The sequence below is a fragment of the Neoarius graeffei genome, chromosome 13 (assembly GCF_027579695.1).
Source record: "Neoarius graeffei isolate fNeoGra1 chromosome 13, fNeoGra1.pri, whole genome shotgun sequence".
Lineage (NCBI taxonomy): Eukaryota > Metazoa > Chordata > Actinopteri > Siluriformes > Ariidae > Neoarius > Neoarius graeffei.
The window spans coordinates 39,333,726-39,340,089 of NC_083581.1; positions in this window are offsets into that span (position 1 = coordinate 39,333,726).

A 6,364-nucleotide genomic window follows, 5' to 3' on the forward strand; every position below is an offset into this window, starting at 1 on the left:
AGAGCAAGTCTAAAAATACTGCTTAATCATATAACACTGTCTTATTTGTTTTTATAGTGGAGATGTTAAGTTTCATGCAGTGTGATGTTGCCATCAGTTTGGTTTCGTATTTCTGAAAAGTTATGCTTCCTATACCAAGAGGAAGAACATTAGGAGAATAACACTTGGTTAGTCATCTGGGGATTTTTGTTGGAAATTCACTTCCTCAAAATTGGATTCCAGATTATGAAAAATTGAATATTTTTAAACAGTGACTGGATCTTTGAAATAGTCTATCATGCTATCATGCTAATACAACTGAAGCATCAGAAAAGCATTGTCTTGCTAAAAATGGCAGGTCTGTGGGTTGATGTATAACTAAATAAAGCTCGTCCTAATCTGGGATACTGAAGTAACAAATGACTGTCCACCACAAAGGTTTCCAACTTCTAAGTGTAAACCTGGTTTTAAACAGTGCAATTACACTACAAAATTCCACGTACTCATTTCTTATTGTCTTCCAAAGCATGCTGGGAACCTAGGTTATTATTAAAGGAATAAAAGAAACAGAAAATCACCCTATGGATGACATCACTGAAATCATGGAAAAGTATCCCATTAACTAGAGCAGCCTTCAGTTCCATTTACTCAAATGAAACTAATATAGGAGGATGTGGTGTTATTGCATTACTATGTGGTTGATTAGAAATCCAGGATTTTACTGGAACGACAAGAGGAGGAAAACGCATTGTTTCTGGATTACATACACCATATAACTACTATAAATATATTACCTAATATCACTTGATTAACCGGAGATTTAAATTTCTCTGAAAAGAACATAATATGGGTGGACTGAGTCATACATGCCTGACCATGAATCCACAACTGTCTCTGTTTCCTTTGTCTTTTTATTTACTTTTTTTCTGCTGTGAAACCATAAGACTCCTGGCCAGATATCAGACAGAGTGCAAAGCGATATTTACACAATGTGTGTCAGTCCAGCTACTGAATTTTATTTCTTAACTAGGACATTTATCTGGAGCTTGGGTAGGTTTCTTTTCCTTTTTAGGTACTGCATGAATGTAAAACATGATATAACTCTTTATATAAAAAGAGGATCCATGTCAGTTCATTGAGACAAAGGACATCATCAGGAAAGTGGAGATGGAATTAAATACAGACACCTTACCACAAATGGGAAATTCATGTAAAATATTGATTTTTTAAAAAAATATTTGATATGTAATGAGTGAAATTAATATTACTGCATTAATGAAGAAATAGCCTAAGGTTAGACAGCTAGCTAGCGTAATAAAATGAACTAGCATGAGACAGGTTACAGCATTAATAACATAACATAACATACCAACATATAACAAAATATGACATATATAGAGGATATTACATGGTTGTGTGAAGATATGAAGTTTACCTTCGGGTGGTGAATGTATAAGTATATATCACAAGTGAGCGAAGCAAATGAGTGAAAATATTTTCAACACGAGAAGATAAACTTCATATCTTCATGCCACTATGTAATGTTCTTTATATTATATGGACACAGCCACAAAAAAAAAATATGCAAGTTAATCAAAATAATTTAAATTTTGAACCAGTTTGCCATTAACCCCTATGGAGAAAAATCTGAGGACCGTGATGTCGCCCGGGATGACGCAGCCGGGGCCCCACCCTGGAGCCAGGCCCGGGGTTGGGGCTCGTATGCAAGCGCTTGGTGGCCGGGCCTTTGCCCATGGGGCCCGGCCGGGCTCAGCCCGAAGAGGTGACGTGGGCCCGACCTCCTGTGGGTTCACCACCCACAGAGGTAGCAGTAGGGGACTGGTGCAATGTGGATTGGGTGGCAGTCGAAGGCAGGGGCTTCGACGACCTGATCCCCGGACACAGCGGCTAGCTGTTGGGACATGGAATGTCACTTCGCTCTGGGGGAAAGAGCCTGAGCTTGTGCGGGAGGTTGAGAGGTACCGGCTAGAGATAGTCGGGCTCACCTCCACGCACAGCTTGGGCTCTGGAACCCAGCTCCTCGAGAGGGGCTGGACTCTCCACTTCTCTGGAGTCGCCCGTGGTGAGCGGCGGCGGGCTGGTGTGGGCTTGCTTATAGCTCCCCAGCTCAGCCGTCATGTGTTGGAGTTTACCCCAGTGAACGAGAGGGTCGCCTCTCTGCGCCTTCGGATTGGGGAGAGGGCTCTTGCTGTTGTTTGTGCCTACGGCCCAAATAGCAGTATAGAGTATCCGGCCTTCTTGGAGTCCCTGGGAGAGGTACTGAGGAGTGCTCAGACTGGGGACTCCATTGTGCTACTGGGGGACTTCAATGCTCACGCGGGCGATGACAGTGACACCTGGAGGGGCGTGGTTGGGAGGAACGGCCTCCCCGATCTGAACCCGAGTGGTGTTTTGTTATTGGACTTCTGTGCTAGTCACGGTTTGTCCATAATGAACACCATGTTCGAGCATAGGGATGTCCATAAGTGCACGTGGCACCAGGACACCTTAGGTCGGAGGTCGATGATCGACTTTGTAGTCGTTTCATCTGATCTCTGGCCCTATGTCTTGGACACTCGGGTGAAGAGAGGGGCTGAGCTGTCAACTGATCACCACCTGGTGGTGAGTTGGATCCGCTGGCGGAGGAGGAAGCTGGACAGACCTGGCAGGCCCAAACGTATGGTGAGGGTCTGCTGGGAACGTCTGGCCGAGCACTCTGTTGGGGAGGTCTTTAACTCCCACCTCCGGGAGAGCTTTTCCCAGCTTCCGAGGGAGGCGGGGGACATTGAGTCTGAGTGGACCATGTTCTCTACCTCCATTGTGGACGCAGCTGTTCGGAGCTGTGGCCGCAAGGTCTCCGGTGCCTGTCGTGGCGGCAATCCCCGAACCCGGTGGTGGACACCAGAAGTAAGGGATGCTGTCAAGCTGAAGAAGGAGTCCTATCAGGCCATGTTAACCTCCAGGACTCCTGAGGCAGCTGACAGATATCGGCAGGCCAGGCGTGCTGCAGCTCGGGCAGTTGCGGAGGCAAAAACTCGGAACTGGGAGGAGTTCGGGGAGGCCATGGAGAAGGACTATCGGTTGGCCTCGAAGAAATTCTGGCAAACCGTCCGGCGCCTCAGGAGGGGGAAGCAGTACTCTGCCAACACTGTTTACAGTGCGGGTGGGGAGCTGTTGACCTCAACTGGGGACATTGTCGGGCGGTGGAAGGAATACTTTGAGGATCTCCTCAATCCTACCATCATGTCTTCCACTGAGGAGACTGAGGCTGATGACTCAGAGGTGGACTCGTCCATTACCCAAGCCGAAGTCACTGAGGTGGTTTGCAAGCTCCTCGGTGGCAAGGCACCGGGGGTGGATGAGATCCGCCCTGAGTATCTCAAGTCTCTGGATGTTGTGGGGCTGTCTTGGTTGACACGCCTCTGCAACATCGCGTGGCGGTCAGGGACAGTGCCTCTGGAGTGGCAGACTGGGGTGGTGGTCCCTCTTTTTAAGAAAGGGGACCGGAGAGTGTGCTCCAATTATAGGGGAATCACACTTCTCAGCCTCCCGGGGAAGGTTTACTCCAGGGTACTGGAGAGGAGAATTCGACCGATAGTCGAACCTCGGATCCAGGAGGAACAATGCAGTTTTCGTCCTGGTCGCGGAACACTGGACCAGCTCTATACCCTTCATAGGGTGCTCGAGGGTTCATGGGAGTTTGCCCAACCAGTCCACATGTGCTTTGTGGATCTGGAGAAGGCATTCGACCATGTCCCCCGTAGTATTCTGTGGGGGGTGCTTCGGGAGTATGGGGTTCGGGGCTCTTTGCTAAGGGCTGTCCGGTCCCTGTACGAACGGAGCAGGAGTCTGGTTCGCATTGCCGGCAGTAAGTCAGACCTGTTCCCAGTGCATGTTGGACTCCGGCAGGGCTGCCCTTTGTCACCAGTTCTGTTCATAATTTTTATGGACAGAATTTCTAGGTGCAGCCAGGGGCCAGAAGGAATCCTGTTTGGGAACCACAGGATTTCATCTCTGCTTTTTGAGGATGATGTTGTCCTGTTGGCTTCTTCAAACCAGGACCTTCAGCATGCACTGGGGCGGTTTGCAGTCGAGTGTGAAGCGGCTGGGATGAGAATCAGCACCTCCAAGTCCGAGGCCATGGTTCTCGACCGGAAAAGGGTGGCTTGCCCTCTCCACGTTGGTGGAGAAGTTCTGCCTCAAGTGGAGGAGTTTAAGTATCTCGGGATCTTGTTCACGAGTGAGGGAAGGATGGAGCGTGAGATCGACAGGCGGATCGGTGCAGCCTCCGCAGTGATGCGGTCGCTTTACCGGTCCGTCGTGGTGAAGAAGGAGCTGAGCCAAAAGGCGAAGCTCTCAATTTACCGGTCGATCTACGTTCCGACTCTCACCTATGGTCATGAGCTTTGGGTAATGACCGAAAGGACAAGATCGCGGATACAAGCAGCCGAAATGAGTTTCCTTCGCAGGGTGGCTGGGCGCTCCCTTAGAGATAGGGTGAGAAGCACAGTCACTCGGGAGGAGCTCGGAGTAGAGCCGCTGCTCCTCCACATCGAGAGGAATCAGCTGAGGTGGCTCGGGCATCTTTTTCGGATGCCTCCTGGACGCCTCCCTGGGGAGGTGTTCCAGGCATGTCCCCCCGGGAGGAGGCCCCGGGGAAGACCCAGGACACGCTGGAGGGACTATGTCTCTCGGCTGGCCTGGGAACGCCTCGGTGTTCTTCCCGAGGAGCTGGCCGAGGTGTCTGGGGAAAGGGAAGTTTGGGCTTCCCTGCTTAGACTGCTGCCTCCGCGACCCGGTCCTGGATAAAGCGGAAGAAGACGAGACGAGACAAGACGAGACAGTTTGCCATTTTGATAATACACGTTTACTCAGCCAGAAAACACTGGGAGTGACATCATCGGAGTGAAATGCCAGAAAATATGTCTCTCAGATCCACGAAGTATTTCATATGAAAAATGCAGGTTTTCCAATATGAGAAGATAAACTCCATCTCTTCGAGCCAACATGCGATGTTCTTTTTATTATATCAACACATTCACAAAAGTCATTTATCAGAGCAATTCAACAATTTCCTCACAAGTGGCAGATAGAGATTTATGTCACAGTTTTGGTTCTCCAATAGCCCCGATGTAACTCATATGAAAAAGATGAGTGGTGTATTTCCCAGTAAAACACTCATGTCCATATAATATTACAACATAATAACTATAGCTTTTGCTCATTCTTTTCTGCAAAAACCAGTTTTATTATGTTTTAGCATTAAAGTTATATTAGCCATAATGCTAGCCTGGCAAGCCAGACTAAATGTGAATATTTAGTCTGGCCTCGATCCGTAGACATTTCCGAAGCGGGTAGGAGGAACAAACCGCTGTCTTTCAAACGGTCTCTGTGCGTATAGGCCAACGCTCTGACCAATCAGTGCAACAGTGACTGTGACGTAGTCAGAGCGACAGAAAGCAGTGGGGGAGGCCTTGAAATTAAATAATTTTTCAAAATGCGTATTAATTAATAAACAGGTTCTAGATATTAAGAAGTTTGGAGATAATGACCACAAGTTTGGAGTCTGTACCACATACACATTTTTTTCCAAGTGTTTTTCAAGGGTTTGCTTAAACTGTTTTTGAGTTTTTATTTAGTGGTGTTTGGTGAAATAATTTCCCTTACATTTAAAATAACGGGAAAATAAGAAACAATCAAAAAGTAATGTTTCAAAGCTGTTTATTAATTCTTCGTACTGCACAAACTAGCCCCATCCTTTTGGCTACGAGCGGAGCCAGCTGGTAGATCAGACTGTTGCCATAGCCGGTCGGCAAAACAGCGAAAATGTCCTTCTTGAAAAGGAATGAGCGGAGAGCCTCTTCCTGCTCATGTTTCAATGAAAACTCCAAGTCTAATTCTTCTAAAACTGATTCCAAAGCGGAGTCAAACGCGTGCTGTTCACTAGCCCGTAGCCATCTTTCCTGTTGCGCTTTCTCCAGCGTCGCGCAGCTTTGTCGTCACTCCTGCAAAAGCCCGCCCAAAGAATCCAAACAAAAACCTTGCGTTGTGATTGGCGGGCACGATTTGATGCCCGGGGTGTTTTTGTTTATATGGTGCGAGGCTAGACCCATTCGCTAGGCAAAAAATATTTTTGGCCACTAGGCGGTTGGGTCTAGTTTACTAGGCTACCATAATGCTACTTGCTGCACATTTAGACTGCTAGACATGTGACTGGCAAAATGATTAAGCTCTGTACCATGTTGTTTTTGAGCTACAAGCACAATTCAACTTGACTCAGCATCCTTCATGACACACGGAAGACCCAAAATACTCTGTATTTGTAACTACACTAACTCTAATATGATCTGTCTAAAAGATTTTAGGCTGTGACTAAGGAATATAC